This window comes from Magnolia sinica, chromosome 2 (assembly GCF_029962835.1).
Source record: "Magnolia sinica isolate HGM2019 chromosome 2, MsV1, whole genome shotgun sequence".
Lineage (NCBI taxonomy): Eukaryota > Viridiplantae > Streptophyta > Magnoliopsida > Magnoliales > Magnoliaceae > Magnolia > Magnolia sinica.
The window spans coordinates 78431274-78456216 of NC_080574.1; the positions used below are offsets into that span (position 1 = coordinate 78431274).

Genomic DNA, 24943 nt, shown 5'->3' on the forward strand with positions numbered 1-24943 from the left:
TTCGGAAGATTGAAGGAAAGATTCATGTACTAGACTCTCAATCATGTCCACTTCAAATATATCATCCGAGTCGGCTGGTTGTTGTGCAGCATTGAAAACATTGAGTTTAATCTTCATGTTACCAAAAGACAACTTCATAACTCCATTCCTGCAATTTATGATAGCATTGGATGTGGCTAAGAATGGACGTCCCAGAATAATCGGGATTTGACTAGTAGGATTCTGGACGGGCTGAGTATCTAGAATGATGAAATCCACTGAAAAATAAAACTTATCAACCTGGATTAGTACATCCTCAATAACACCATGGGGCACCTTGACAGATCTATCAGCTAGTTGTAGTGTTATTTTAGTTGGTTTTAGCTCACCAAGTCCTAGTTGCTTATATACAGAATATGGTAATAAATTAACACTGACCCCTAAATCAAGCAATGCCTTCTCAACCTTATGATCTCCTATGATGCAAAAAATGGTAGGAGCCCCTGGATCCCTAAATTTAGGAGGGGTATTGTTTTGAATCATGGAGCTGAGTTGCTCTGCAAGGAAGACCTTCTTGTGAATATTCAGCTTATGCTTTTGAGTGCATAAATCTTTAAGAAACTTAGCATAAGCAGGGACTTGCTTGATAGCATCAAGCAACAGAATGTTAATTTGCACTTGCTTAAACATTTCCAATATGTCATTAAAGTTGTTTCCTTTCTTAACTAGTGCCAGATGTTGAGGAAAAGGTGCTTTAGGCACATAGGATGGCACAAGAGCGGTTCCTGGAGAGTCAGAGTGTTGTTGGACTTTGGATGCACTAGTATGTCTCTCCGCTTCATTTTGATCTTCTGATTTGGAACTTGATTCTTCCCTAGGCATCTCTACTTTGTTCTCGATCTGTTTATCGGACCTAAGGGTAATGATTGATTTGGCTTGCTCATGATATTGTTCTTGGTTTGAATTAGAGCCAATCTCATACTGTCCTTTTAGATTTGCCACAAGTTGACTATGGAACTTGCCCTTCTCTCTCTCACTCAATGTAGCAGCAAGTTGACCCAACTGTACTTCTAGCTTGGCAATGGATTGCGCATTTGCATGTAAGCTTTACTGGTTAGCTAGTAAAGTTTGTTGGGTGTCTTTTTGGAATTGAAGTGAACTCTGCATAAAAAGATTGAGTGTATCCTCAAGAGATGGTTTCCTAGATTGTGGAGGTACTTGTTGATACTGCGGGAACTGCTGAGGTTGTTGACTGCCAACTTGGGGGGTAAGTTTGCATAGGAGGATTTCTAGATGGTCCTCCTTGTTGTGGTCCTTTTGCCCAAGAAAAATTTAGATGCCTAGCCCACCCTAGATTATAGTTGTCTGAGTAAGGATCATTCCCAGTTCTCCGAAAGGTGTTCATAGCATGTACTTGTTCAGAGAGAAATTTTGAAAATGCTGCATCAGATGGATAAGATTGCATAAGATAGGCGGGGCTGGAACATATGGCACATGACTCGATTTGAGTTATTTGTGGAGGTCCATTATTCAACATCAAAGCATTAACTTTCTTTGTTAGGCTATCAATCTTGGCATAAAGATCTGGCGTGACTCCTATCTCATATATACCACCTTTCTTCTGTGGTTGAGGACTTCTTTCACCTCTATTTAAATAGTCCCATTGCTAGGAGTTTTCACACAAGGTTTCAAAGAAATTCCATGCTTCGACATCACTTTTAGTCATGAATGACCCTCCACTGGTGGCATCGACCATGCGACGGTTTTGCGCTGTCAAACCATCATCGAAGTATCGAACCTGCTGCCACTTCTCAAAACCATGGTGTGGACACTTAAGAAGTAAGTCTTCCATCTTTCCCAACATTCATGAAAGTGCTCACCCTCTTTTTATGTGAAATTAGTAATTTCTCTACGGAGAGCATTAGTTTTGTGAACAGGGAAGAACTTGTTTAAGAACTTCTTAGATAGTTGGTCTCATGTAATGATAGACCCAACTTCCAGAGAATTCAACCATACTTTCGCTTGAGCCTTCAAAGAAAAAGGAAACAGGCCAAATGGATCGAATCATTTGAAAAGTTTTAGAACCTAAAGGTAGAGCAAATGTCTAGGAATTCTTTCACATGATGATATGGATCTTCCTTATCTAACCATAGAAGGAGGGCAACAATTGTATAACTCCAGGTTTAAGTTTAAAGTGTGCTGCCGTGGTGGCTGGCAACACTATGCATGAAGGTGCATTAAATTGGACAGGAGCTGAATAATCTCTAAGAGCTTTAATTCCATTCTCGTCCGCCATTTCAAATAGGATGTTTCCAAATCTTCTACGAAAGGTTCTTTCTATTTCAGGATCAAAAGGTGATAGTTCTATGTTCAGAGATCTACGTCCTAGCATAAACTATGTTATTGAAATGTAAGAAAGAAAACTAAACTAAGATGCAACCTAAGAGAAATAAAACTGGAACTAACAATTATGAATTCCTAAAAACAAGATAAAACTATGTAAACAAGAATTGGAAGAAAGAACCCAAAAAAGGAGATGATCGATGACTGAAGATTTGGGAGCTCCTCCTTTTGAAGACAATTTTATTTTGCAGCTTCCTTCCTCAATTCCTATAAACAAAATAAAAAAATAATAATAAATTAAATTTCCTAAAATAATGCTAGAAAAATCCTAAGGCTATGAATTATGATAAGAAAGAATCCTAAATCCAATTTGGACCGAAACAGTCCACAGCAACGGCGCCAAAAACTTGATGTTTTATTTAAACCAACCTGATTTAAATAATTTTAAACTCGCAAGTATATGAATCAGGTGTAGATATGGTACCTATTAGAAGATCGTTCCCATGAGGACTGGTTGTCACAATTTGAAATAAACGATTCTTCTTAACTAATCCAACAAATAGTTGAGCTAATAATTAAGTAAACTAATGAAAATCAATGTAAAATAACTGAGAACAAGGAGGAAAATTCAATCAAGGAGAACACTAGGACTTTTGAATCCACCCCTAATTATCTTAACCCTTGTTTTACTTGTTGATTCACCCTAATTCAGATTGATATATATTTATAAATAAAGCATACTCTATGTCCTTGGTCGGGCACACAAAATGTATAATCTCTTAAAGCATAAGGATCACATCTTTCCATCCATGGTCAGGCATGAAGAGATGTAATTCCTATTTCTTTCTCTATAGGAAACCTATTCATAGTCAGACACAAGCACCTAGAATAAGATTCCAAGCAATATCCACCTCTAGACTTTAGTTAAGCTCATAAAATGGAGTAGCATAGAGTTTTCATGTAAGCACACTAGAGATAGAAACAAATCAATCAATTCAGATGAAATCAACAATAAACAAGAGTCATTCAAATTAGGGGCTTCATCTCAGCCCTAGCTAAGTAATTAGCAACTCATAAAATCAACTAGAAAGAGAGAAAAATAAGATTGATAAACAAAAAACATCATTCTCTCCCTTCTTTCTTCCTCCCTCTCTCTCTTCTCTTTCTTCTCTTTCTTCTTTCTCCTCTCCTTGGCTCTAGATCTGCTCCCCCCTTCTGCTCCCATCTCTTTCTTCTCTTTATAGCCTGCTAAGTTTGGCTGGAAGAGGTCGGTAGATAGCTTGGAGCGGACGTGTTCACAGTTGATGCGGAATTGTTACGCACTCCCTACATAATATTCTTGTGCTAAGGTTGGTAGGGCCGACTTCTTGGTATCAGGTGCAAGATCAACGACGTTCATTGAAGTATCCTCAAAATTTTGACCGGACCTGGATGGTTTTGGAATGTTATTGATGCTGCCAAAAGTAGTAATGACACTAAAATCGTTGCAGGGTCGTCCATTTTTTACCGATGAAACCAGCACTTGTGCGCGAATGAGGACACAATATCAACATGGGTTCAACTAGATCGAGCCCCTCTGTATGATGGACGGATCAGATTGATCGTTTGGTCCATTATGAGGGCCCACTAGAACCGTACGTATGCTCTGTTGTGAAACAAAGCTCTCACGGTTCTACGCTGTTTGATTGGTAAGACCCATGATCAGAGCTGGATAGGAAATCCACTCTGTCCATTAGTTTAGTAACCTAACATAGGTCATGAATGGCCATTTTTGGATCAGATTATTGGTGGCCCATGGATGGTTTCATTCCACCGTCCGTCTAATGTTTAGACAGCTGGAATCCCATCCTCTATATTTCTTCAAATTCTGTCAGCTAGGCATTGGTAAGCTGGGCCGTGGGAATCTAATGGACGGTCTAGATTCATCATCTAGACCGAGATGGTGGGCCATGTACACCATCCGGGGACGGCCCTGCGTAACGCTGAAGAAGGAAGTTTCCTTCTTTGAATTTACTCAGTCAAGGGTCGATTTAACCATGGTGGAAGTGCAGCGCACGGCTGGTGCATTTGTGTATTATGCACACACTGTTTGGTTAGGGTCCACTGTGATGTTCTTGAGAAATCCATTCCGTCCATCTGTTTTCTCATATCTTTTAAACAGTTGAGACCAAAATTGAAGCATATCCAAGGATCATGTGGGCCCTAGATTAACGATTTGTGGGCTGATCTATCCATTGGGCCACTTTCAGAGGGATCCAATGGCTAAAATTTTACTTGTATAGTTAATTTATGGCCCCCAGGCCATGTATAAAGTTTCGAGCCAATCGGATGGCGGAAACCATGTGATCTTGCATTCTGCACCAATTTCAGGCCTCTTTAATGTGAACAGCTTGATTTCCTTAGATCCCTAGCATGTAAATTCATCAATGTTGGTTCTCTATAATCCATCCCTTGCTTTGGTGACTTCGGAGCATTAATTCCATGCTTGTAGTACTCTTTTTTCAGTCCATGCTCTAATTACTCCCTGCAACAAAAACACAATTAAAATATGACATTAAACATTATCATGTAGGTAAAATCAGGTAATAACTAGGGTCTGATATGCAATATTCAACCCTCATCAATGATCGTGAGATGATTCACAGAGGGAGTGCAAGCGAGGGCATGCATCATTAATACATTTCACCCTTGCATTAACCAGAGTACTTAGGAATGCTTGTTGTATTGCTTTATCATTACTACTTGACTGAATTAATAACATGTTAACCTTTGGCTTATAGCTCCACTGAGTTGATCACTCACTCTCACTCTGAGATGGTGTTTTAAAATGCCAACCAGACTCTGTTGTAGTTTTAGATGATGGCGAGGATTACGAGTTGGAGCCGGCCTTCTTCGACGACGAGGAGGAGTTCTCCTATATGCAACTCTTTGGCGGGTCTATGTAGACCTGGATTTGCATCACCGGGGCTATAGGGATATGGATTAGATGACATTATACTTTATCATTTTGTATATTTTGAAATCATAGATGAAATTATTTAACCTGGTAACATGTTCACACTTTGTAGACTTACAACAACTTATATGTTTTATATACGTATCACAGTCTTCCACTTACGTAATCTAATTGTTTCTGGAATATGATATGCTGATTTAGTATAATCCCATTCATGTTTAATGCACTAATACGGACAACATTTAATCATCATTATCTATGTTGCATAAGTGATGCATTGGAACTCGGGAGTTGAGCGTATGCTCCACCTTCGATTTTCAGGGTGTTACAAGTTGGTATCAGAGCATGATTTGGATTAAACTAGACCTAGGTTATGGTAACATGATGCGCACTGACATACTTTGAATTAGGAGGGGGGCGATAAAATATAGAAATGATCGTAGGATCCCAAGCTTCCCCAACAGACGAAAAGTGACCGCTGCATATAGCCCGTACGCATCCAAGACCATTTAGAATGACATCGATTCCTTCTTAGGCCATTAAACGACAAGTTTAGCCCATTATTTGGCAAATCCCATACTCAAAACATGCCGAAAAGTGTGAATATGTACGAGATGGGGTGAGAAAACGCACCTCGCGGCCATAAGGGACTAAACCACAAGAAATGGTGGGACCCAGGGGATCCCTCGTACACTTCAAGCACCCTGAGAGGGGGGTAGCCACCGCCTTTGGGCGGCGGCACCACGCCCCTGTCCACGGGTCGCAGTGGACCCGCAGGTCCAGCGGCTCGCCACCCTTTTTCCACTCGTGTGGGTGTCGTTTTCATGTGGGAACCCTTTAGTTAGTCCCTATTTACACCCCTTTGCCCTTTTTCACTCCATTTCACCCCACCAAGCTCTTAAACCCTCTCAAAATCTGATTTTCCTCTCTCAAATGTTCATCCCATACTCCATCTTCTTCGTCTTCTTCACTACTCATACACCCACCACCATTTCCCTCAAAACCTATCTCATACTACCTTATATCTTCCCATTCCTTCCCATTGAAGCACACAAACTCCTCTTTGTGTCTCTTAAATTCCAAAACCCATCAACCCATCTCCTCCATCAAGCTTTCTCCTCATCCATGGCCCTTTTTGCACTAGTAGCTACCATTTTTTCACTCTCCACACTCCTTTCTCTCATGGGAAAGAGAAGGGCATCCACCGACGAAGCCGTGCCTAGCCACCCAACCCATCCAAGGAAGAAAATGGACGTCGAAGCTAGCACAAGCGCCACCTAAGAGCAACGGACGAAGTAGGATCTTGATCCCTAGATCCCATTTGAAAGAGTTCTACCGATGGGCATCAGACATAGTAGGTTTCATGGCCGTGGAGTTGTGTTTGAAGCGCATGTGGACGAGTGGATATTTGGGCTATATCCAGTAATGGACCTCTTGTTGGACTCCAGGTGGGGTCCCATATTCGAAGGCAAGTTTCACACATGCGAGAACACGGTCCGAGCCTTCTATGCCCACATTCGGGATCCACTACTGGAGCCTTTACAATTCATTATTCCCATGGGAAAGCGGGAAGCGATAGTCAATGTAGATGTGATGGCCCGAATCATGGGGATTCCACGTGGAGAGGTGCAAGCTAGCGAGAAGAACCTCAGGAGTGTATGAGAAAGAGATCGTCGCACGTGATTTCTTTGTGGCCGACTAGTCCACTGGAAATGAGGCAATTACCTCCCAGTGACCGAGATGACTCATGACTTCTGCCTACTCCACCACATATTCACATATAATGTGTATCCTAGGTGGGGCAACCGTGCCAAATGCACTCGTCTGATGGTAGACTTCCTGTATGGAGCTAGGCAGGGAGACAAGCTGTGTCTGCCTACATTCGTCCTATTGTAGATAATTCAGACTTTGCACGCTGTCAGGACAGATGTCTCACTTCCATTTGGCTGGCTTATATGCAAGGTTGCTCGAGAGTTCGGCTATAGGCTTAACATGGATGAGGCTGAACTGATGCACTTCATTAACGATACTATGCTCAACAACATGGAATTGGCCCTCGTTAACGTCAAGCCCGACTCGATCAGTTTGGGGACGAGTCAGAGAGTGAAGAAGAAGAATAAAGTAATGAAATAGACGAAGAGAGCAATAAAGAAGAGGAAGAAATTGAGACAGAAGGAGGAAATGAGGAAGAAGAAGAGGAGGCCCAAGACTCTGATGGGGGCTCTCCTCCTACTACACATGAACCCCACCGTGATCGGGCTGCTATAGAAGCCCGCTTGGCTCAAATCAAGGAGGGTCAGGTCGGCCTGCAACAGGAGGTCAGTGAGACCCAGGCCAAGCTTAAAGAGGGTCAATCCTTCATGAAACAAAAATTTAAGAAGGTGTCTCGCACCTTAAAGGCTATCATGTGCTGTATGCAAGACAAGGGCACTCCTCCATCACCAGATTTAGACGACCAGTCCTATGTTGTAGTCGTCTTTGGGTTTTCTTTGCTTTCTTGTTTCCTATGTGATAACCTTGATAGGCTTAGTAATAGGGTAGGTTTGATGGTGTGTTTGGTGTTTAAGGCTTTTATTAGATTAGCTCACGTGCATTTCTTATCATGATTCATGTAAAGCTATATCTCATGTATTGTGATAAATTTTGTTAAATGAAATGCATGTAGCTCCTTTTGCTATGAAATGTGTAGAATGCTTGAGAAATTGAGTGTTGTATGCTAAGTCTTACACGGGTTGCACCCTATGTTGTATATAGGAATGCCACCTAAGGCCACACAGAGTACGGCACGTCTTACACTTGGTAACTCAATTGATGGGGCACCTCCCATAAGCGATAGCCATACGGACCCCAGTTTGGGCTCGAATCACAAGACTATGCCCGATTCTCAGCCAGCCACTGGCCCCACTAATGGGCCAACACTTGTTGTACCACCAGTTCTGGAGCAGAACTGTGCATCCACGTCGATGCCCCATGTGAATCAGGCTCCTCCTCTTGACAAGTTGGAGCAGATGATGCTCTTTATACAAAAGCAACAGTAGATTTGGACCACCATAGCAAGGGCCTTGCCTATAATATGAGTGTGGTTCCACCTACATCACCTATGCACTCTACTGGGAATATGAGTGCCAGTGTATTTGAGCAATTTCAATGCTTCTGGCCTCCCACGTTTGCAAGTACTCATAGACCCGAGGAGGTCGAGATTGGCTTGAGCGCATCTCTAAGATGCTGAGGTCGCTGCACTACACTGAGGCAGAGCAGGTTGAGCTGGTCACCTACATGTTCGAAAAGGAGGCCAGTCTCTGGTGGGACATCATTCTTCAAACTATTGCTCCTAGCTACGTATGGACATGGGAGGCTTTTGAGACACACTTCCACGAGAAGTATTTCCCTCTCACCTACCGTAATGAGAAGGAGGGAGAGTTCATTGGCCTTCGACAGGGAGGGATGACTGTGGTGGAATACGAGAATGGGTTCACGGAGCTGGCCAGATACGCTCCTTTGATCCTAGTGAACGAGTCGATGAAGATGCGACTATTTTCTGAGGGTTTGCGGCCTGAGATCCGCTCGAAGATGTGTTGCGCTAGTATTAACAACTATGCTGATCTAGTAAGCATGTCCCTGCAAGCTAAGCAGGATGGGGATAGATTATCCTGTATACGTGTGCCCATGGGTCCTAGGCCTCGACTAGAGTTGCCAAGCAAGCCGTTCCTTGAGAAGAGGCCTCGTGTAGATTCGCCTCCTTGGCTTACAGCTCCATCGACACAGCCAAGGCAACCTAATGTATGGTGCACTTACTGCAAGAGGTCAGGCCATTCTGACACTAATTGCTTCACTAGGATGAGGGACAATGGCTTCATGCCCCCTTAGAGGATTAATCGTCAGATGTCACCAACTATCTCAGCTCCACCTCTACTATCCGCACCACCTGCATAGCCTTCTTACAGGCCACCTGCACCTCGATTTAGGCTGCCTCAATGACCTATGGCACTGTAGCCGAACCATTCTCAATAGGCTTGTGTACAGTCACTTGTAGCTGAGGTATCCGAGATAGCAGTTACAGCACCGATGGCTTTCGAAGTCACAGCACATATTCAAGGTACACCAGTCTTCTTATGGTGGACACCAGGTCCACTATCTCTATCATATCATGCGTGGTAGTCAAGCGACTAGTGTTGGAAACAGCTCCTACGAAGGGGGTGAGAATCCTTACCACTACAGGGACCTTTTCAAACGTTACTAAGATTTGTAAGGATTGCCCAATAGACTTAGGAAGCAGGACGATACTCGTTGACCTGATCGTTGCCCCACTATACCATTATGACATTATCCTCGATATGGTTTGGCTCATCGAGATGAAGGCAGCGATCGATTATGACACCAGAGTGGTAACAGCCCGTGCACCTGAGGGCACGATCTTTACTTTTTCTAGTTCAGGTCAGTTTGCCCTACCACATGAGTAGTTACGCTTCCTTACTAGAGAATGTTGATTGGCCGACACTGGAGAACACACCTATAGTCTGAGATTTCACGGATGTATTCAAGACGATACCTGGATTACCTCCTTGGCGCGAGATCGATTTCACAATTAATCTTATGCCTGGTGCAATACCGATATCTCTACCGACATATCGCATTCCTTCATGTGAGATGGAGGAACTGATGAGACAGATTGATAATTGATTGGATGCAGGCTTCATATGACCAAGTGTATCTCCTTGGGGAGCACTTGTGTTGTTCATGAAGAAGAAGGATGGATCACTGCGATTGTGTATTGATTATCGTAGGCTGAACTAGGTGACAGTGAAGAATAAGTATCCTTTTCCTAGGATAGATAATATGTTCAATCAGTTGAAAGGGGCACAATATTTCACTAAGATCGATTTATAGTCAGGGTATCACCAGTTGTACGTCAGGGATGAAGACGTGTAGAAGACATCATTCAGAACCAGCTTTGGGCACTACGAGTTCCTTGTGATGTCATTTGGACTCACAAATGCACCAGCCGTGTTCATGGATCTGATGAACCGGGTGTTTCAGCCGTATCTATACTAATTCGTCATCGTATTTATAGATGACATTTTGATATACTCCAAGAGTCGAGAGGATCATAAGGAACACCTGTGAGAAGTCTTTGATACGCTCGGGAAGCACCAGTTGTTTGTTCAGTACAAGAAGTGTGACTTCTGAGAGGAAGAAGTCAAGTTCCTGGGACATGTGGTGCCCAAGGAAGGAATAGCGGTAGACCTTGCTAAGGTGACCGTAGTTCAGGACTGGGAGCAGCTCGGTTCGGTTATAGAAGTGAGGAGTTTTCTGGGACTTGCTAGCTACTATCACCGATTCATTAGGTACTTTTCTAATATATCCAAACCGTTGTCTTAGCTGACTCGAAAGGACCTTAAGTTTGGCTGGAATGAGAAGGCAGAAGCAGCTTTTCAAGAATTGAAGGACAAGCCAACGTCCGCCCCTGTGCTAGTATTACCAGAGCAAGGGGTCAAATACACGATATACACCGACACGTCTCATGTTGGTTTGGGTTGCGTTCTGATGCAGAAGGACAGGGTTATTGCCTATATATCGCAACAATTGAGGAAACACGAGGAAAACTATCCTACAAATGACCTGGAGTTAGTGGCCATCATCTTCGCATTGAAAGCTTTGGAGACATTACCTCTATGGAGAGGAGTTTGAGCTCTTTTGCGATCACAAGAGCCTCAAGTACATATTCACGCAAAGGGACTTGAATATGAGGTAGCGATAGTGGATGGAAACCTTGAAGGACTTCAAGTTCGAAGTCTCCTACCATCCTGGTAAGGCCAACCTTGTGGTAGATGCATTGAGCCGCAAGAAGATAATAGCTTTTGCAGCTCCACTGATGATACAGGAATGGAATATGGTCGAGTTTGTGCGAGACTTCAAGCAGAAGCTTAAGGTAGAGGAGCCGTCCGAGAGCGTTGCACACGTTCGTGTGTAGCCACTCATTGATGATAGGATTATTGCATCTCAGACAGACAATGAACTATTAGTAAAGATGAGAGAGGAAGTGAGTAAAACTGAAGACTCTGAATGGAGAGTTAGTACGGATGGGGGTTTACATTATTGTGGCTGCCTATGTGTCCCAAATCTCCATGACTTGAGAAGGGAAGTTCTCGAAGCTGCTCACAATTCGAAGATGGCGATGCATCTTGGTAGTATGAAGATGTATCGGGATATGAAGCGCTCATACTGGTGGGACAACATGAAGGCCCACATAGTAGACTATGTATCCCGTTGTCTCATGTGCCAGCAGTTCAAGGTCGAACATCACCGACCTCCTGGATTGCTTCAGCCCATGCCCATAGTAGAATGGAAATGGGATTTCATCTCTGTAGATTTCATCTCGGGATTACCGAAGATGAGGAAGGGACATGACTCCATTTTGGTGATCGTGGATTGATTGACGAAATTGGCTCATTTACTCCCGATTAGAGTCTCAAACTCCGCAGATGAGTTGACCAGGCTATATATAAAGGAGATTGTATGTCTGCATGGAGTTCCTATGGAGATTATGTCAGACCGAGACACTCGATTCATATTTATCTTCTGGACTCGTATCCAAGAAGCAATGGGTGTGAAAATGAAGTTCAGTACCGCGTTCCACCCACAGACGAATGGGCAGACGGAATAAGTGAATCAGGTGTTAGAGGATATGTTGTGAGCTTGTGTGCTTGATTTCAAGGACAGTTGGGATGATTGTCTTCCTTATGCTGAGTTCGCTTATAACAATAGCTTTCAGGCGAGTATTGGCATGGCCCCCTACGAAGCACTGTATGGGTGTCCATGTAGAGCACCACATTACTGGGTAGAGGTTGGTGAGAAGAGTTTGATTGGCCTAAATTTAATATAAGCGACCTTAGAGAAGATCGACATTATCAGGTGTCAACTCCTGGCAAAATAGAGCAGACAGAAGAGTTACGCCGATACAAGGTGGCGACTACTAGAGTTCGAGGTTGGGGACCATGTGTTTCTTAAGGTTTCCCCTATGAAGGGTGTCTTTCGATTTGGCATGAAGGGGAAACTCATGCCATGATTTATTGGTCCGTTCCAGATTCTCGATCGAGTGAGTGTGGTAGCATACCGCCTTGCTTTGCCTACTCCCCTCGCAGGCGTGCACAACGTATTTTCATATATCAATGCTGAAGAAGTACATTCCTGATCCTTCCCACATTATCAAATGGGAGCAGGTACAGTTGAGTGAAAATACTAATTATGTACTGCGACCGACGCGTATCCTGGACAGGAAAGAGCAGGTGCTGCATAATAAGGTTATCCCGCTTGTGAAGGTACTGTGGACACATCATACTGAGGAGAGGCTACCCGGGAAACAGAAGTCGAGGTTCGTAAGAACTACCCTCAAATTCTCGAGGAGTACGAAAAAGTACTAATTTTGATAATGAAATTTTTCTTTAAGGGGGGTTAAATTGTAACGTCAAGAAAAAATCCTTACAAAGACCCGAGTACCACCTCAGGCAGAAATCACTAAGTACCGAATCCTTTAGAAATTAGAAGAAAATTAATTAAGTACTAAACTGAATTGATTGACAAATTAGTTTGAATCACTTTTTATATGAACTGCAAGACCTAAAACTAGTAGAATTGCTAACTCTACATTATCTAAAAACCTAGGATCAATCTCAAAACCCAGTTACTCTCGGGAGCATCTTGAAACTCCGTATCGGACCTGGACTGTGCGTCGAAAGCCCGATTAATGCGAAACTATATGGTTATGACCGCCTTATAGGGCTTGACAATCATATCAGAAATCAAGTCCAAATAGTATCTAGAAATGCACAACTTGAGCCCGGAGTGAAGTGTGTGAGAAACGCTAATATCATTAAGAAATAGACTCAAACTTAAGTGAATTGAGCCATTCGCTTGCAGGCCAAATATAAGGTTTCAGACCATTAGATTCTAACCCAGTTACACCCTTGTATCAGGGAAAATTTCCTACACATGTCAGTATACTTGTGGCCCTGATCGAGTGACGATGGTCGTTGAACTAAAACTGGTCCTCCACAGTTGATCTACAAATCCGATCAGACCAAAACTTTAACCTAGCATAGATCCATTTTCAGGGAACCTTCTCCAGACTGTATGCAGGAAATGGACCTCCAGATGAGCTCCTTGGCCTGAGACAGCCATCCTTTGGCTATACCCTAAGTATACCATGGCCCTGGGGCCATTGGCACCAGTTCCGGGCCTATATAAGGACCTTAACTCACCCCTCTCTCATTCCATACGAATTTCCTAAACCCTAGGAGAGAGAAGAGAGAAAAGAGAAGGAAAAAGTGAGGAGAAGAGAGAGAAAGTGTGAGATAGTTGCTGGGATTTGTTCCCACCACTCCACGTGCCGAATATCCCTCCTATATCGCTACACCATCGAATCCGAATCCATTTCTAGGTAAGAAATCCTAATCCTAATCTCATTTTAGGAATCTAAATAGAAGAATCTATGAAATAGCTAACCTAACTCAATGTATAGGTACCCGTTGTTCCGTATTCGGGAACGTAGGAATCAAACTGAGTTTGATACGAGTATATCGGTGAAAGATACAGACTATAAACATTTAGGTTATGGTATTCAAGGATTTCAATGTCAGTAATGATTTATGACTGACTTGATTGCTATTACATATGCTTAGATGTGATGTTTTTCGCATATTACATATATATATGAACTATGTTAAAATTAATGCATTCCATGTGTTTGTTGAAATGTTTGAATGAACATGGATTCATGATTTGTACTTGCCATGATTGTTTATTGAGTATACATGATTGTTAAATGTGTGGTAATTCCCTTGTGAAAAGATTTGCTATAATATAGGTTATAATAAATTTATTACATATATGTGTTATATGTAGTCTAAGTGTTTGATAAAATGCCTGAATGAGAAAATGCTTGTTGAAATGTATTTAATGAGGGTATTGAGATAGGATTCTCAATTACCTTATCTATAGCTACAGTTTCTTTTATGTAATCTCTCTTACTATTATATGATTTATGGATAAAATGGCTATTTATATTAACATGTGCAATATGTGTTTGTTGAAAGGCTCAAATGAGATTTATGTTTAAATTAGTTGTTACATGCTGCTTGGACTATCACATATGAATGCCTATTATGTTTGAATACGAATGAGACTAATACATAGTCCAGGCAATCGGTAATGGTTTACGATCAGTGGCCGAACTAGTTTCACTGCGACGGATACGTTCGATGAATCAGAGTCGTACGGTGATTATCGACAGTGATTAGGCCACGCGGATTTCTTACACGCTCCATGTCGATTAATTCAACATACACTCATACCAGTCAAGCTTGTCAAGTAACACGATTGGCCTAATGTATGCTCACCATGTATGGACACTACTGTTTGAATCTAAGGTACCGCTTACCATTGAAAAACTCGTTTAACCTTGGTACCACGATCTGCTAAGACTCATGAGTCAGGCATGGTGGTATGGGACACCGTGGTCGAGTTGTCGGCCTACGCTAGGGTGACGAGCCTCCCCGTAGTGTCCTGTGGGCAAACTAAACTCGTGATCCGAATACGGTGATATGAGACACTGTATTCAATCTGTTGTCCTACGCTAAGGTGACGAGTCTTTTCCTTAGTGACCTCGAGTATAAAATAGGCTTACGATTGGGTGACGAGCCCCTTGTAGTGACCTCAAGTGTAAATTAAGCCTACGCTGAGGTGACGAGCCTCTCATAGCAACCTAGAGTGTAAACTCGTGAACTTGTCTATCGTATGTGATTAACTAGGACCCTAGATGGATCATTATTTGGGTAAATGATATAAAGGGAGGTACCTTAGCTTCTTGAATCTTCTGTATGAATAGTTCTAATTGAGAACTTGGCTAACACGATAATGCACCGCATTGGATGTGCCTTTGGTGTGGGTGTTGAGCACAGTGGGAGTTTAGATGTGCAACCATGGGATGATGTCATAGAAGGAGTGTAGGCGAGGGCATGCATCATTAATACATATCACCCTTGCATTAACTAGAGTACTTAGGGATGCTTGTTATATTGCTTTATCATTACTTCTTGACTGAATTGATAACATGTTTACCTTTGCCTTATAGCTCCACTGAGTTGATCACTCACTCCCACTCTGGGACGGTGTTTTAAAACACCAACCAGACTCTATTGTAGTTTCAGATGATAGCGAGGCTTACGAGTTGGAGTCGGCCTTCTTTGACGACGAGGAGGAGTTCTCCTACATGTAACTCTCTGGCGAGTCTATGTAGACCTAGAGTTGCATCATCGGGGCTACAGGGATATGGATTAGATGACATTATACTTCATCATTTTGTATATTTTGGAATTATACATGAAATTATTTAACCTGGTAACATGTTCACATCTGGAGACTTACAGTAACTTATATGTTTTATATACGTATCACGGTCTTCCACTTGTGTAATCTAATTGTCTCTAGAGTATGATATGCTAATTTGGTATAATCCTATTCATGTTTAATGCACTAATACAGACAATATTTAATCATCATTATCAATGTTTCATAAGTAATGCGTTGGAACTCGGGAGTTGAGCGTCTGCTCGACCCTCGATTTTCAGGGCGTTACACCTAAACACTTGTGCATAGAAACATCTTCAAAGGGAAGGTGGTGAATGATTAGAGGCATGGTAAAATACATTGACCTCGTCCTATTTAAGATAAAAGTATTAAATTTCGGGGACGAAATTCTCTTTAGGGGGGTAGATTGTAACACCCTGAACTTTTTAATACCCGAGTATTGAAAGTCCTCGAGTGTTACCATAAATTTAGCCTATTATGTACATGTGTACGGTACCAATCTGGTCAACCTAACCCTACATCCATCCTCCAACAAGAATTTGACCGATTATGAATAATATTCATCATAAATCAAGTCATCTGACCATTGATCATGTGGTCTGATACATGTACCTTCCCTTGATTAAATCGGTGAATAACTATTAACCATAATGATTTAGATGCAAGTTATTTTGTAAGAATTGTTTAGAAATAGACATAAAACCAAGTAAGACCATTAGATTTCACAAAAATCTTAGATCAGCAATAATTACGAAAATGCCACTAACCTAGATCCCTTAATCCTAATCACATGGTTCCCATTATCCGTTTAATGAGAAAATTTGTACCATGTCTATGTATAATAAATTAACCATACACGTCAAATTTTAGCCCTTAGATCATTGTAAATGTGACCTAATCGACAAATCATCCCCTTAACCGTTGATTTTAGTAGCCATCGAGTGAAGGAACCTCATGGGTAGTTGTAGTTATATATTTTCCTTCATAAGAACGACTTGGATTGCCCATCACATGGATCAAGGGTGAAGTATGAGGACCTCACCTTGGTAGGCCTTTTCTTAGGTGAGAAGTTATCCTTTCGAGCTTATCAACTCCCTATAAATCTAGATCTTTAGATCTAGCCATTTCCTGCCGTCCATCGAACCTCTAAATTTGACCACACCTTGGTCTCACATGACTACGACGTCATGCAAAGTTTGGACCCCGATCTATGACCTATACCATTGAGTGCTGAAGTCAGTTCCTTCCTTTTGACGCAAAAGGTGATATTTCAGATCTAGCCTTTTCCCACCATCGATCAACCACCAAGCTTTGTCTAACCATTCACCTATCTTGACTACATATTTTTCTCAAAATTGAGCCCTGATCATTGAATGTGGACCGTCAATTAAGATCAAGTCCATACTGGTGTCCATTAGGAGAACTTTCAAGATGAGCTTCCGATCATCTCCATATTCGCAACTATGCCCTAATGTGACCCTACGAAACTGATGGAGGGAATGGATTTTCCAATATCTCATCACAAGTGGACCCCACTTAATGTTACAGTAAGTCACGACTCTCCAAGCTAGCAACTTTTCCGTAATAAGTCTGTATTCAAATTCAAAACGAACCACCCACGTCCCAACTAGGATTAGCATCAACAGATCTCACCACTCCATATGGGATAATCCCTACCATCTGTGGACCCTGGTAACTCAAGAATCGATTTGGAAAAGAAACTCTCTTGCATGCTATAGCAATGCCCATGAAAACCATCCTTGTAACGATCTATATTTTAGATTTGGGGTGTACCCCATTAGCATGGGTCACTTGAGTTTTGATCTTGCACCACCCATAGTCAGATGGCCTAAATAGGACCCATAAAGCACGACAAATGGTATGGGTCTCACTAATCCTCACCGAAGGCCCCATACATTGGTGGTGCGTGTACACATAATGTGTACACTCTCGCGGATCACCAAAACTAAGAGCCAGCCCAAATTTCGCTCGAGATTTCAGAGAAGGAAATTCCTTCTTCCTTCCGCATTCACTGATGACCGTCCGCTGGGACGAGTCGTGGCCCACCACGATCATCCCTAAGGATGATCTGAACCATCCATTCGGTTAGTTATGCGACAAAACCCAAAACCCTAAAAAATGAAAGACTCCATACAACTCGTGGTGTACGCACCAGCTGTCACAAGGACAGTCGTTTCCCATTGAAACCGTAACGACAATTATTCTACGATCGACAGCCTGTCCCTTGGTGCGATCAGAACCGTCCAAACCCATCCTCAGGGGATTCCTAACCTAGCCAAGGAAGCTGAATTAGGAGATACCTCACGCCTGGATCATCGGCCGATCCGTTCTCTAAACGTAAAACCACAACCGCCTTCTCTACGCATGAAACTGAGACTACGTAAGTCCAACCAATCATCCGGTTGTGTGAGGGATACGCACGGGTCCTCATGTCTATAAAAGACCTCCCGTCCCACCAGCATAAGCCCCACGACAGAAAGAAAAGAAGAAACGTGGTAGAGAGAGGGGTTCTAGCTAGCGGCAGTAGCCTTGCCAAATCTGGACCGTCCAACAAGAAGAGAAAGAAAAAAAAAAGTTGACCGAGTCAAGTAATTCATATTTAATTAATATTGTTGGTATAATTCATATTATTTAATATTAAATACTTTCAATTAATAACATATATATATATATATATATATATTTATTATATTATAATCTTTAATTTTATATCATATATGATTATTACAAATTATTCCATAATTTTAATACTTTTACATTATTTATTTTGTTATAATTTTTAAATCATATTATCAAATATTTGAATATATAATATTACTATTTTTTAGAAATCATATATAAATTGATATCATTAAGTAATAACACACATATATATAAATAATAAAATATTAATATTTATTATATTTGAATAATATATATTATTTTTCTATTGTTATAATAATTCATATGTATAATATAATATTAATATTAAATTATAATATTGATAATTTAATAATATATAATTAATTATTATATCTTTATATACTAACATATTAATTGTATATCATATAATATTATTCATGATTACTCCACTTTTAATTATATATATTTATATTACTTTTATTTAAACTTATTTATATGACATTAATAAACTGGGCCGAACCAGGCTTAGTTTGGGCCTCGAATGTTTGGCCAATTCTAGCCTAAATTTGGAGCAAAATCCTAGGCCCAATCTGGGCCATTTGAAGAACAAAAATCTGGTGGACCCAGCCGCTCTAAAGCAAGCCCAAGTGATTTTAATCATGGGCTTTTCAAACCTTCGATATGTTTAGAAGTTATTATCTAATGCAAGCTAATCCTCTAGGAAGCTACTTACGTAACTTGGGGTCATTAGTTGCACACGGAGATTCAGATCATGGGCAGGACTACGACGACTCAGGTGATGACTTTCCATAGTATACATCAAATTTCTACCACTAGTTTAAGTCCTAATACTTGTCATAAATTTATAAGTTCTATTAATTGACCTAAATTCATGATTGATGTATTATGTTCATATTACATGCTAGGCTCATATGCTAGTTAATGAGTACCATTCATGAATAATGATCATTGTTCTTATGTTTAGTATTGTATCGATCGATAGTTAGTACTATAGTCTCATGATGACACATTGAAAATTTTACCTCAATTATGTAATTCTATGCACATTCATATAAGAACTTATGGTTGTGAGTCGCCTTAATATTTAACTCACAATACTACACGTGGAGAACTCCACTATTGTATGTGAGCCACACTTGGAGTGTAACTAGATGGATTTTGTGTGAAAAATAGGGCCCTTGACCTAGTGTCATTTTGATTAAAGGGTTTTATTTAACATCCTAAGTTGGAAAATGTAAGACCTGTATCCTAGTCTGTACCATTTCGTAGGCTTACACGGTCCTCCCGGTCGAATTCTGCTAATCCTCGACCCATATCCAACATTTGCACGCGATCCTAAGCGGAGTCCTGCAAATCAAAGTCAGCTCGACCCAAAACTTGTACCTTAGCAATCACGGCGTCACAGCAGTTCCAATGCCGCAACTCGTGCACCGATCTAATACCCAGGTCAGAGGATGTGGGCTAGTGTTCATTCCAAAGAAAGGCTGCGCATTGTGAATTCTGAGAGAATCTCTATAATCTATCCCATCAATCAATCAATCAATCAATATTAAGTACAAGTCAAGTACACTCCATACCCCAAGTACAACAACCCATCCCTTCCCATTTCTAAAGTCAACTCTTTCTCTCCACCCATCCCTTTCTTACAACCCCATCACTCCACCCATCACCCATCACCCATCACACATCACACCCATCCCATATCATCCCATCACTTTTCTCTCCCTTATTTCTCAAAAAATCTCCTAAGCAAGAAATTTCATACGTTCAAGCCTACCCAAACTCTCCCAAAACAAGAAGTGTGGCCCACCCTCTCATCTCTTATCCCCACCATCAAAACTCCATCAACCACCATCAAAAGTGAAGGCAAGGAGCATAGGAGTCCAAGGGATCAAGGAGAAGGTCGATAGGTGGGTGATCCACCGTTAAATTTCAATTTTTAAGGGTCCACTTGTTGTGGGACCCACTTGATGTATGTGTAGTAATCATGAGGGGCCCATAGTGGCGGGGTCCCTCCATCACCGTCTCTCTTATCTCTCTCTCTATCTCTCTCTCTCTCTTCCTCTCCATCTCTCTTGTATGGATGCTAGTGTGGTTGTGTGTAACCCACCATGAAGTGTATATTTCATCCATGCCATTCACTTTCATGGGACCCACCTGACGGATGTATTGGGTCTACATTGTCCAGTCCATTAGTGGGCCTAGATGGAAGGAAAAATAAAAATATCATGTTGATCCAAACAGGTGGGCCACGTCCATGTGGGACCCACCAAGATGCTTGTGTGGTTTCCACACCGTCCAGCGTCCAGGGATGCTCGACATGGCATTACAGTGAAGTGTGAACTAGACAGTGTGGTGTCTGACGACAAAGTAAAAATATTAGCTTTGCTTCAAGCTTTTGGGTGGACCACTCATGTAGGCCCCACCATGATGTACAAATCAAATCCATGCGTCCAATCCATTACTCAGCGCATTTTAGGCGTTGAGCCGAAAAATGAAGTTAATCCGATTTTTATGGTGGATCATAGCATAAAAACAGGGATTTCTACCATTCAAATCACCTTGATGTTTCTACCTACCAAAATATACTGCATATTGGGCTCGTTTGGTCCGTCATGAGCCATAAAACCCAACCAGTGGGTTAGATCCTCCTGATGAGGATCCCACCTGGGCAGAACCATAAAAAAATTAATTTTTTTTTAAAAAGAAAACATGCAGTAGCGCCTGCTGTTGCAACGTCAGCAACGTAGGACGCTGCTGCTTACTGCGCCGTGGATGGAAGAGTCAGGGACCCAGCCGTGGGCCCCACTGTGCTGTGTGTAAACATCAACACCGTGCATTTGGTAGGCCCTCTTTGGGAAGTGGGCCACCCCAAAAATCAGCCGTAGGTGGAGCTCAGATGGCCCACGTTATAGGAAACAGTAGGGATTGGACGTCTGCCATTAAAACCCTTTTTGGGTTTTTCACAAAAGTTTGGTTCATTATTTATTTTTCCTCTGCATCCAACTCTGTGTGACCTTATTAACAGATTGGATGACAGATAAACATTCTGGTGGGTCCCACGTGGGACCCACTGATGTATGTATTTTAATCCACACCTTCCATCAGTGTGGTCCTCACCATGAGATATGTGTTTTATATATGCTGTCCATCTCTATTGGACCCACCATGATGCATGTGTTGCATCCAAGCCGTCCAACCATTTTAAAAGCTCATTTTAAGGCTTGAGACTAAAAATAAGACAGATCTAGGATCAGGTGGGCCACATTTCAGGAAACAGTGGGATTGAACGTCCACCATTAAAACCCTTGGACTACAGGGTTTGGACCAATATGATATTTATTTTCCCCTCTTAATCCAGGTCTTTAAGACCTTATGATTAGATTTGGTGGAAAATAAACCTTATAGTGGGCCCCTATGAATTGTTTAAACAGTGAAAATTATCTCCACTATTACTTGGGGTATGGTCCAAATGATCCTTCAATATGACTCTTTTTTAGTATGTGATAAGGCCCATCTTGATGCATTTATGGCCCATTGTTGAGGCCCACCTTGATGTGTATGAGGTACGTTGTTGAGGCCCACCGTGATGTGTATAAGGTACATTGTTGAGGCCCACGTTGATGTGTATGAGGTACGTTGTTGAGGCCCACCTTGATGTGTATGAGGTATGTTGTTGAGGCCCACCTTGATGTGTATGAGGTATGTTGTTGAGGCCCACTCTGATATATATAAGGCCCACGTGAAGCGGCCCATTTGATGTATTTGACTCGGCCCATTCAACTTGGCCCAGTTGATTTGGCCCATTGTTTCGGCCCATTTGATTAGGTCGGATGTGATGTATGAGGCCCGATGTTAAGGCCCACCTGGATATATATAAGGCCCATGTGAGGTGGCCCATGTGATGTATTTGGAGCCCTTGGGTAGAGGCCCAATGGGATGTACATAAGGCCCATTGCAATGTGTGATTCCACCATGGTTTATGTAATGATGTTCATGGCAGGCCGTGCCTTGGGAGCAATGATGGTTTGATGCCCACATTGTAAGGATGATGTTGGTTAAATGTCTACATTGTCACTCTCCCTAGGGCCCTTTGATAGGCCCATACTTGTAGTGTGTAGGCCATCTAGGCCCATCTTCGTTATGAACAGAGTTCATCACCATATAACATGTTTAGTATACATCCATGATTCATGCTCATACGCATCATATGTATGCTTGATATGAGGAGTGACTGATCATAGCATGTGCCTTTAGGCATATTGTTTATGGGCACCCTGATAGGTGGAGTTTCCTTACATGAGAGCGCGGTACGCGCAAGATTGCTACATGACTGGTAGTGTGATTCATGCACTTTCTATTTGTATGACATGATTATTACACGCCCTAGAGACATCAGGGTTGTGGCCTCCACAGACACATCGTGGATGGTAGGATCGGATACCGGAAATATTATTTCTAACATCGGGGCACCATGGATGTCCCTAGGTAAAAATCTCTAAACCCAATGGTACCAGAGGATGACTCCAATGTCGAGACCGAGTGGATACATGAGTGCACGAGGGCCGAATACTAGGAGGCTGCGTCTCCCACTGAGTCATGGTCAGTTGGAAAGGGGTGTGGCCTTACTTGCCCGAGGGTAGGGGGCATTGATAGGCTGAGTTTGACCAACTCGTGAATGTGTCTGCTATCGACGTGCCTGATAGATATTGGCAGACTATTGGCCAGGCGGATAGTGAGGTCACTTACGCTCCCCTGGACTTCGCACCTGGGAAAGGGGTAGTGCCATTTGGAGGGTACTAAACCCCAATGATTATCTAGAATGAGAACTGTACTGATATTTCATGAGTTGTATGAGGATTTGGATGAGGATTGGCATGCTTGAGTTACATCTCGCATCGCATGGTCTTGATATGATCAATAGCATTCATATCTTACACCGCATAGCCTTGGTACAGCTGATTGCATTCATGTACCCATCAGTATGATTCCGCACTACTCTAACATTGCATTTTGAGCACGTGCACATTACGCACCCACTTACACCACCCTCTAAGCTTTCTATAAGCATATGCACTATGATGCGTACAAGTGACGCCAGGACGCAGCTATAATCTCACCGCAGTTGGAGTGTGCAGTCGAGCTTCTGGTGTTTCTGTTATTTTCATTATCCTGTATTTCCCTTTCATTCACGTTGTACTCAAAGTTTTTAATCATAGTGGATTTTGTGATGGTGTTATTGTGGTTATTGGTCGTGGGTTATGCTTATGGTTATTCTCATTACGAATCAAATCATGTTTGAAATCCTCCTTGTAGGATCCCAGGATTAGAACCTGGTAAATGGGTGCCGGGAGTCGAGAATGGGGTTCTACAGAGGCTGTCGGTGCCGGATTCGGCAACCGAGAATTTTGTGAACCCGGTTCTAAGTTTGGGGCATGACAGAAGTTGGTGTCAGAGCATAACTTGGGAACAACTTAGAACAACATCACGTATCTAGTATGAATTTAGGTCAATTAGGTTCCGAGTGCATAACCGTCTGATTTAGTCCCCTAACGTGCCTTCAAGAGTTTTCAAGGATTGATAGGTGCCTTTTTTCTTTTCTATAGGACATCCCACGCAAGAGAGTGACCCGATCGACTCCCGCTCCACCACCTGAGGCTCCCACATTACCACCTGTGACTCCTGCTCCACCCCCAGAGATCCCTGCTCCCCAGCTTGAGGATGTCGTTCCTCCACCTGAGGCCAGTGCAGATCCGACCAGATCCGACCGTACCTATGAGTATCTCCCAGTTACAGCAGATGTTGCAGGCTGTGACGGCTGCGCTTTAGGGACAGGGCAGGCACCCAGTTGTTTCGCCAGCCTAGGTAGAGAAGGAGTGCGTGAGCGCCCTTCTTCAAGAGTTCAGACAGCTTAACCCTTCGTGTTTCCAGGGCGAGCCAGATCTGACTGCACCTGAGAGGTGGCACTCCGATGTGAAGAAGATTTTTGATAATATGGCATGTACGACCCAGTAGCGAGTCTAGTTGGCAGTATTTCTTCTCCACGGTGAGGCCGAACACTAGTGGACCTCCGTTACCTGTGTTGTAGGACCTGATTATGTCTGGACATGGGAAGATTTCAATGATCGATTTGAGCAGTAATACTTCCCTGACCACATTCATCATCAAAGAGCACTAGAGTTTGAGACTCTAGTGCAGGGGGGACATATCCGTGGCAAAGTACGTTGCCGTTTTGTGGCGCTATCGAGGTTGTGTAGTATTTGGTTGATAGTGAGGGGTGAAAGGCTCGCCGTTTCGAGAACGGCTTACATTACAGTCTTCGAGACTGTGTTATTAGGTATGAGCTCCCGACTTTCCAAGCGGTAGTACAGAGGGCCCAGATTTACGAGAATGTAGAGGCAAGCCCCCTCTAGTAACTCCCAACAGCATCGACGGCCACAGAGGTATAAGAGCCACCTATCTGCCAAAGTACCATCAGCACCAACGACACCTACACCACCACCCCAGCAGCCATTTATAGGGACTTGTTTTAGATGTGGTGGGACAGGGCACCGTGTGTATGAGTACCCCCACCCTTATCTGCAGCAGTCAAGAGGACCACAACAGCCTCCAATGCAACAACAACCATAGCAGCAA

At 42.4% G+C, this 24943-nt stretch overlaps 1 non-coding gene across 1 annotated transcript; it reads left to right on the forward strand.

Annotated features, from left to right (window-relative positions):
- The first annotated feature begins 1793 nt into the window (after positions 1 to 1793).
- On the forward strand, positions 1794 to 1899 carry LOC131238290 (small nucleolar RNA R71). The gene has a single exon (XR_009167694.1). It is a non-coding gene; the product is annotated as a small nucleolar RNA R71 (small nucleolar RNA).
- Positions 1900 to 24943: the final 23044 nt, after the last annotated feature.